Source organism: Cucumis melo, unplaced genomic scaffold, assembly GCF_025177605.1.
Source record: "Cucumis melo cultivar AY unplaced genomic scaffold, USDA_Cmelo_AY_1.0 utg002242l, whole genome shotgun sequence".
NCBI classification, from domain to species: Eukaryota; Viridiplantae; Streptophyta; class Magnoliopsida; order Cucurbitales; family Cucurbitaceae; genus Cucumis; species Cucumis melo.
The window spans coordinates 1-10000 of record NW_026124998.1 but is presented as its reverse complement, the minus strand read 5'-3'; the positions used below and the strand labels follow the sequence as shown (position 1 = coordinate 10000).

The window sequence follows — 10000 nt, the reverse complement described above, 5'->3', positions numbered from 1 at the left end:
TGATAGTTACATTTTAAGTGGTAGTCACAATTACAGTGACAGTTACATTTATAGTTCTATTTGTGCTGAAGGTGGAAATAGTAGTCAAAGTGAGAGTTTCAGTATAAGAACTAGCACGCATAGAAAAAATTTAACTACAACAGAACGTTCTAATGATCTAGATCTAACTAAAAAATACAGGCATTTGTGGGTTCAATGCGAAAATTGTTATGGATTAAATTATAAGAAAATTTTTAAATCAAAAATGAATATTTGTCAACAATGTGGATACCATTTGAAAATGAGTAGTTCAGATAGAATCGAACTTTTGATTGATCCAGGTACTTGGGACCCTATGGATGAAGACATGGTCTCTTTGGATCCCATTCAATTTGATTCGGAGAATCAACTTTATACTTATAAAGATCGTCTTTCTTCTTATCAAAGAAAGACAGGATTAACTGAGGCTATTCAAACAGGCACAGGTAAATTAAATGATATTCCAGTAGCAATTGGGGTTATGGATTTTCAGTTTATAGGGGGTAGTATGGGATCCGTAGTAGGAGAGAAAATCACCCGTTTGATCGAGTATGCTACCAATCAATTTTTACCTCTTATTTTAGTGTGTGCTTCGGGAGGAGCACGCATGCAAGAAGGAAGTTTGAGCTTGATGCAAATGGCAAAAATATCTTCCGCTTTATATGATTATCAATCAAATAAAAAATTATTCTATGTAGCAATCCTTACATCTCCTACTACTGGTGGGGTGACAGCTAGTTTTGGTATGTTGGGGGATATCATTATTGCCGAACCGAATGCCTACATCGCATTTGCGGGTAAAAGAGTAATTGAACAAACATTGAATAAGGCAGTCCCTGAGGGTTCACAGGAGGCTGAATCTTTATTCGATAAGGGCTTATTCGATCTAATCGTACCACGTAATCCTTTAAAAGGTGTTGTGAGTGAGTTATTTCAGCTCCACGCTTTCGTTCCCTCGAATCAAAATTCAATCAAGTAAAGCCTTACTTAACTTAAAAAATGAATTCTTTTTTTTTTTATTTCTTCCGCAAAATTTGGCACGGGGAAGAAAATGAATTTCATGCTCCCTTCTTAACATTACATGTGTATATATACTTCAACTATAGCAAATAGCGGCATAGAGTCTTGCATCTTTCTACATCTCTAGCGGATCTCTAGTTTTACTAAGAATCCTTGTTGTTGGATCGGATTATAACTACCTTTTTGGGAATTTGTACGAAAATCTTTATGAAATTTTATTAAAAAAAAATGCTAAGACAAGATAATAACTAAAATAATGCAAACGTCTATTATGATACATATATCTCATGTCGAAAGATGAGTAAGTCCATTTATTTAATTCGACATTCCTCATTCCTTTTCTATATATACTCACGTAGATATTACTTAGTATAATTATATATTGAATTAGTATAATTATAAGATACCTTTTATAACAATCAATAAATAACAGGTAAAACTATTAATATAACAATGAAAATATTAAGTCGAGGTATCCATTCTATGACAACTCTCACCACCTTACCCTCTATTTTTGTGCCTTTAGTGGGCCTAGTATTTCCGGCAATTGCAATGGCTTCTTTATTTCTTCATGTTCAAAAAAACAAGATTTTTTAAATATGCTGTCTATTTTTTTTTTTCAAAACTTAGACTTTGACGATAACACAGCTATCTATTTAGTAGACTAGAATCTAACATGTGGCTTACTCCAAACATAAGCGATTATACATACGTAAACATGATATCTGAGGAAATCAATTAGAAGTATTTCAAAATAGAAAATAGATAAGTTTCAAAATAGAAAATAGATAAGAGATCGGGCGACAAATGTTTGAGATATAAAATCAATATACCTATATGGATGTAGGTATCTATAGGGAATCATATAAAGGTGATGTTATTATTTTAGATCTAAGTAATTCGATGAATTACTTAGATCTAAAGTAAAGGTTCACATCAAAATAGTGCTAGTTGATTAGAGTTACTTCGGAAACAAAAAAAGTAAAATAGATTTTTTTTGATTCTCTTAATTCCAATAAAATGCAACGAGATCTAGTATGAATTGGCGATCAGAACGTATATGGATAGAATTTATAAGAGGATCTCGAAAAATCAGCAATTTCTGCTGGGCCTTTATCCTTTTTTTAGGTTCATTAGGGTTTTTATTGGTTGGAACTTCCAGTTATCTTGGTAGGGATTTGATAGCTTTATTTCCGTCTCAGCAAATAATTTTTTTTCCACAGGGGATCGTAATGTCTTTCTATGGGATTGCCGGTCTCTTTATTAGCTCCTATTTGTGGTGCACAATTTTGTGGAATGTAGGTAGCGGTTATGATCGATTCGATAGAAAAGAAGAAATAGTGTCTATTTTTCGTTGGGGGTTTCCTGGAAAAAATCGTCGAATCTTCCTACGATTCCTTATGAAAGACATTCAGTCCATCAGAATAGAAGTTAAAGAGGGTATTTATGCACGTCGTGTCCTTTATATGGAAATAAGAGGCCAAGGGGCCATTCCCTTGACGCGTACCGATCAGAATCTGACCCCACGAGAAATTGAGCAAAAGGCTGCCGAATTGGCCTATTTCTTGCGTGTACCAATTGAAGTTTTTTGAAAAATGAAGTTCAGAATGAATTTTGTTCGTAGCAAGAGGGATAAAACTGAAATGAAAGAATAGTCTTTTTTATAGACCATAGTAATAGTATAATAACTTAACTGGAATTTCTTCAGAATGCTCATTTGACCCAAAGCAGACGTATACGGAACAGCCAGAAAACTTTCTTTGTCCGAAATTTTGATCCGTATGTAAATCAACTGCACAGTAACAAAAAAAAGTGGATTCTTTGTTATTTTCTTTCTGTATTATTTCGAAATTCAAGGATTAACTAATAAATCACAAATCAAAAACTAAAAAACAGGGAATGGATTCATAATAGTATGCATATGACTTGTAATAGAACTTATGTTTGATATAAATATTAGTAGTGTAGAGAGTTAACGAATGAAGTGAGTTCATTAAAAAATAAAAGACGAAAAAATGGAAAAAAAGAAAGCATTCATTCCCCTTCTATATCTTGCATCTATAGTATTTTTGCCCTGGTGGATCTCTCTTTCATTTAATAAAAGCCTAGAATCTTGGGTTACTAATTGGTGGAATACTGGTCAATCCGAAATTTTTTTGAATGATATTCAAGAAAAGAGTATTATAAAAAAAGTTCTAGAATTAGAGGAACTCTTTCTCTTGGACGAAATGCTAAAGGAATACCCAGAAACACATCTACAAAAGCTTCGTATCGGAATCTACAAAGAAACGATCCAATTGATCAAGATGCACAATGAGGATCGTATCCATATGATTTTGCACTTCTCGACAAATATAATCTGTTTCGTTATTCTAAGTGGTTATTCTATTCTTGGTAATGAAGAACTTGTTATTCTTAACTCTTGGGTCAAGAGTTCCTATATAACTTAAGCGACACAATAAAAGCTTTTTCTATTCTTTTATTAACTGATTTATGTATAGGATTTCATTCACCCCATGGTTGGGAACTAATGATTGGTTCTGTCTACAAAGATTTTGGATTTTCTCATAACGATCAAATTATATCCGGTCTTGTTTCCACTTTTCCAGTCATTCTTGACACAATTTTAAAATATTGGATCTTCCGTTATTTAAATCGTGTATCTCCCTCACTTGTAGTGATTTATCATTCAATGAATGACTGAAAAATATAATGTTTGTTACTTTGTACATAAGTAAAACATTCAAAATTGTACTTATTCCTTCTACCCATCGCGAAGGATGCCTCCTATATTCGAGTAACTTTATTTCAGTAAATAGCAGAATCATGGATAGGGAACTATACTAGGGACCTACCTAATTTTATTGTAGAAATTTTTGGGCTCAATGATTGGACCATGCAAACTAGAAATACCTTTTCTTCGATAAAGGAAGAGATTACTCGATCTATTTCCGTATCACTCATGATATATATAATAACTTGGGCACCCGTTTCAAATGCATATCCCATTTTTGCACAACAGGGTTATGAAAATCCACGAGAAGCAACCGGCCGTATTGTCTGCGCCAACTGCCATTTAGCTAATAAGCCCGTGGATATCGAGGTTCCACAAGCGGTACTTCCTGATACTGTATTTGAAGCAGTTGTTCGAATTCCTTATGATATGCAACTGAAACAAGTTCTTGCGAATGGTAAAAAGGGTGGTTTGAATGTGGGGGCTGTTCTTATTTTACCCGAGGGGTTTGAATTAGCCCCCCCCGATCGTATTTCTCCCGAGATTAAAGAAAAGATGGGCAATCTTTCTTTTCAGAGCTATCGTCCCACTAAAAAAAATATTCTTGTGATAGGTCCTGTTCCTGGTCAGAAATATAGTGAAATCACCTTTCCTATTCTTTCCCCGGACCCTGCGACTAAGAAAGATGTTCACTTCTTAAAATATCCCATATACGTAGGCGGGAACAGGGGAAGGGGTCAGATTTATCCCGACGGGAGTAAGAGTAATAATAATGTTTATAATGCTACAGCAGCAGGGATAGTAAGCAAAATAATACGAAAAGAAAAAGGAGGATATGAAATAACCATAGTGGATGCAGCGAATGGGCGTCAAGTGGTTGATATTATCCCTCCAGGACCAGAACTTCTTGTTTCAGAGGGCGAATCCATCAAACTTGATCAACCATTAACGAGTAATCCTAATGTGGGAGGATTTGGTCAGGGAGATGCGGAAATCGTCCTTCAAGATCCATTACGTGTCCAAGGCCTTTTGTTCTTTTTTGCATCTGTTATTTTGGCACAAATCTTTTTAGTTCTTAAAAAGAAACAGTTTGAGAAGGTTCAATTGTCCGAAATGAATTTCTAAATCTGGGGATTTATCAAATAAAGTTCGTAAAAAAAAACCAAATTCTTGTTGGCAATTCTATAATTTAATTATGTATGATCAAAAAATTATGAAAAACTTTTTCCCTTGTTTTTTTTTTTTATTCTTTTTCGACCCTATTTCGGTAATTACTTGTACCGCATTACTAGTCATAGTATGGATATTATATTGTCAGGAAGACTATTTTACCTCTTCTTTATTTCTTTGTTTTTTACAATACAAATAGGAGCGGTATTATTATGATTATTATGTCACTGGTGCCAGATTGAAATGTCATTGAATGTGTCTATTTTTATTCTAATAGAATAAAAATAGAGTAGATATTAAAAATAAGATAAGTAAATGGAGAATAGAAAAAAAATGAAGGGAACAAAGGATTCTAGAAGGAATTATGCATCTTTCTAGTATTCGATACCAGAAAAATTCCTTTTCTTGTTCTGGTGTCGAAATAATAAACTAATGAATTATTCTTGATCCCGTTCGTCAAAGATCTCTATTCTTAGTTTCAATTTTTCCCGGTTTATCAGAACCTTTTTTTCGATTTATTACATAAGTAGTGAACAAATTCAATGAATTTTTCAATTCTATTTTATATTAAAATAACTATAGAAAATTCTATTAGTATATTTTAATCTATTTAAAGGGTTTGTGATATCTGATCGATAGAAATATAATATTGTTATATTGGGATTGTATCATCCAGAAAGAGGGAATCGAGTGATTCTCTCTTTCTTTTTTTCGCTTTGAAATGAAAGTATCGACCGATACGATCGCGAAAGAGATGGTCTGAATCAATTTTTTTTTTTGAAGCAATTCAGAATCAGAAAGAAATGAAGTTTTTTGAAAAAATAGGAAAGATCCATTTTTTCATTTATATGAATAAATTAGTCTAATTCTAATTAGTAAGAGCTCAACGGGACCTACCCCCTCTTTTTTTCTGATTTGAGGGGGATCCTGTTGAGTTCTTACGCTTTCATGTCTCCAACTCAGTTCATCCGATTATTACAGAGATGAACCTAAGCCGGAATATGAACCATAAAAGAAAATACCAACTAAACCGATCACAGGAATACCAGTTACAGTACCGATTATCCAAAGAGGAATCCTTCCAGTAGTCTCGGCCATTTGTCCCACTTCCCTCCCCATTTCATCAAGTGGTCGTGCTAGAGACAGAAACAGTCATAGATAATTATGAGATGATATCCTTCCGAATGGGATAAGATAATTCGTACTATTATTTAGTATTTTCTTTTATTTAATTGAAGAAATAATTGGAAAATAAAACAGCAAGTACAAAAATGAGTAATAACCCCCAGTAAAGACTGGTACGATTCAATTCAACATTTTGTTCGTTCGGATTTGATTGTGTCATAGCTCTATAATTCGGATTAGGTTTATCGTTGGATGAATTGCATTGCTGATATTGACCCTAAAAAAGAAACGGTAGGTACAGCTAGTCCGTGAACAGTTAACCATCGCACTGTAAAAATAGGATAAGTTTTATCGATAGTCATTTGGTCCTCCTAAAAAGATCTACTAAATTCATCGAGTTGTTCCAAAGAATCAAAACGGCCAGTTATTAATGGAATTCCTTGTCGGCTCTCTGTAAAATACTCATTTGGACGAGGGCTTCCAAAAACATCGTAAGCTAAACCCGTGCTGACGAATAACCAACCTGCAATGAATAGAGAAGGTATAGTAATGCTATGAATGACCCAGTATCGAATACTGGTGATAATATCAGCAAAAGAACGTTCTCCTGTGCTTCCAGACATGCCGAGCTCCACATATTCTTGTACAGTCAAAAGGGGGATCGATTCCGTAAAAGATGAGATCAGTAAATGGAAATTAACTGAAATTTTATCTTTGTAAGATCGTCAATATTGTACCGAGGGTGTTTTTAGAGTATACCGAATCAGTATAGCTATCCTTCTTCTGACGCAGCAACGCAATTTCACAATAAGTATCAAAATGAAGCACTAAAACTAAATAATATAATTTGTTTCTTCTTTTCTTGCTGCTTGTCGATGTAGAATCATATACCATTCATTCAATAGAAAATTCTGAAAATGCCTGTCTGTAGTATTAAGGATTCTATCGGTTATTGGCTTCGGGCTAGAAAGCGAAGATTGGGTAAAATGTGAATCCGACTGGTTGGTTTATAATAATTTAGGAAGCAGATTCTAATAGTCCCAAAATTCAATGAAATTAGACGTGAAATCTCGAAATATTTCTTTTGTGTTTGTAGTTATATTTTTGTTTGAATCTTTTTTTATTTTAAGGAATTGGTTAGTCGTCCAGTAACAAGTAACAGTAGTACATAGGATTCGATGAACGAAACAGAACAACGAATAGAAGAATAATAAATATTCGTAATGCACGCATTATTGTTTTATATTAGACTCAAACGATCGTTCTTCAACTAATTAGAAGAATGTTTTTAATATGGAAAGAATAAGAATAAATGGAGAACCTAGTTTCGAGTGATCTGATCGTGCGATACTTTTTTTCTTTTTAAAAAAGATTTTATGGAAATGAACCCACTACATAAAATCTAATTAGTGGGAATACAATTTCATAAATAAAGGGCATTATAAGGTCATTCATTCTTCAGCGATTCAAAGAGCATTTCATTTTTGGAATCAAGTTACACAACATAGTTTATTTATTATTTTTCTTTTTTTTTTTTTTTTTTCTTTCTAATTATTTAGAATCCATTTAATAGATTTATATATTTACTAGATTTATATATTAAATTATTGTTTATAAATTCTTTATAATAAGAATATTTGTTTTGAAAACTCAAGAGTTGTTCAATGAATCCCTTGATTCCGAATTGCGGGATAGAGAGACAGATGATGAATTGATTTCTTACCTATGTCACAAGATTTTTGTTAGTATCATCTATAATCATAATAATAGATGAATCAAAAACTTTCAATTGAATATATTTTTTCAATTAGTATTTTTACTTATCCATCCGCGTATCTTTCAAAAATAGAAACTTAGGGAAGTGCTTTATAAACATATGGATAAAAATAACGTATTTCATTTAGCCTCGTCATGCCTACTATCACTAGTTATTTCGGTTTTCTACTAGCAGTTTTAACTATAACCTCAGCTCTATTTATCGGTCTGAACAAGATACGACTTATTTGATTAAAATTCATTGAATGCACAATTCAAAAAAAAGAAAGATTTCGGTGTTATTCAATATATTCTATATATTGTAGAGTTCTTTACCTTGTCAATTCAATTTCGAATTCTTGGTCATTGAGATTCATGGGCAATACCGATTAATATTTTAAGGATAGATATTACCTCTCCTTTTCCTCGTTCAACTAAATTGAAATGATTGAAGTTTTTCTATTTGGAATCGTATTAGGTCTAATTCCTATTACTTTGGCTGGATTATTTGTGACCGCATATTTACAATACAGACGGGGGGATCAGTTGGACCTTTGATTAATTAACAGTTCTTTTTTTTGATTGACCCCCTACTTGCTTTATAGGAGGTAAAATTTTGATTTCTGTTGAATTATTTCAGTATCATTTTGATTTAACAACAACAAGAATCGAATCACGCTCTATAGGATTTGAACCTACGACATCGGGTTTTGGAGACCCGCGTTCTACCGAACTGAACTAAGAGCGTTTTATTATCAAACTAAAAGCAACCCGAATATATCTTCGATACATATATTATCATAGAGAATATCATAAAATTAAATAAAAAAAGATTGATTCGATATATGTATGTTCAATTTTTATGGATCTCAATTGATTCCTCGTTACTGTTCAGAAGATAAGTAATAGGTAGGGATGACAGGATTTGAACCCGTGACATTTTGTACCCAAAACAAACGCGCTACCAAGCTGCGCTACATCCCTTTCAATTGGTCTACAGTGTTATTGTAGAGAATCCCTGTCTTGTTTTCCACATTTTTTATTTATTTCCTCCATTGGTATACACAAATTATCTTGCCATTTCTTCTTTTTTGTCTCATATCATATATAAAATATAATAAAAATAATAAAAAGACTTATATACGTATGAAATAATAAATATTAAATCCGCCGTAAAGAAAAATGAATATTTGGGGTGGGGGCGGAAAGCTACATATTTTTTTTAATAAAAAAGGGAATATCTACCGAATTGAACTGTTGTACATTTCAATTTGAATTAGGAATTCCGCGGACAATACAAGCGGTTATTAACTATATATACATTTGATGGTATGTAATACCAGTATGTATTACAAATTACTATAAAGTAGGAGGGTTTTCAATGCGAGATCTAAAAACATATCTCTCCGTGGCACCGGTAGTAAGTACTATATGGTTCGGGGCTTTAGCGGGTCTATTAATCGAGATCAATCGTTTATTCCCGGATGCGTTGGTATTCCCGTTTTTTTCATTCTAGTTATTGACTTGGGAAGGGGTGAAGAAGATTAGAAAAACAATCAAATATCTTTGACTAATCCCCTTCCCCCTTCTTTTTTTTAGAGTTTTTAGACTTAGAATAAGTTAGAAAGAATCAAAATGGATTCAACCTCAGTCAAACTCGGACGCGGCGCCAGGTTCAAATTTAATTAATAAAAGAGTGAGAACGAAAATGAAAATGTGATGGCTAGGGCAACAATATCATACAAAATACTTAAATGAAAAACTGTACTGCGATTCTAAATTTAGAAATTATTGTATTACTATATTTTAATATTTGATTGTAACGAAATCTTTCATAATTTTATTTCGAGTTACCAATTTTTCTTTTTTTCTTCATTTTGGATCGGAAAATGGAAGAGTTGCGTGAATCAAAAATCCAAGGGAGGTTCATGGCCAAGGGTAAAGATGCCCGAGTAACTGTTATTTTGGAATGTACTCGTTGTGTTCGAAACGGTGTTAATAAGGAATCAATAGGGATTTCCAGATATATTACTCAAAAGAATCGACACAATACGCCTAGTCGATTGGAATTGAGAAAATTCTGTCCCCGGTGTTACAAACATACGATTCATGGGGAGATAAAGAAATAGATCGAACCGATCGGCTGTGTGTCACCCTTTTCCAATCCAAGGAAGATGA

The 10000-nt window shown here is 33.1% G+C and overlaps 2 non-coding genes across 2 annotated transcripts; both read right to left on the bottom strand.

Moving 5' to 3' along the window:
* Positions 1-8496: 8496 nt before the first annotated feature.
* Positions 8497-8570, bottom strand: TRNAW-CCA (transfer RNA tryptophan (anticodon CCA)). The gene has a single exon. It is a non-coding gene; the product is annotated as a tRNA-Trp (tRNA).
* Positions 8571-8732: 162 nt separating this feature from the next.
* On the bottom strand, positions 8733-8806 carry TRNAP-UGG (transfer RNA proline (anticodon UGG)). The gene has a single exon. It is a non-coding gene; the product is annotated as a tRNA-Pro (tRNA).
* Between the last annotated feature and the right edge of the window lie 1194 nt (positions 8807-10000).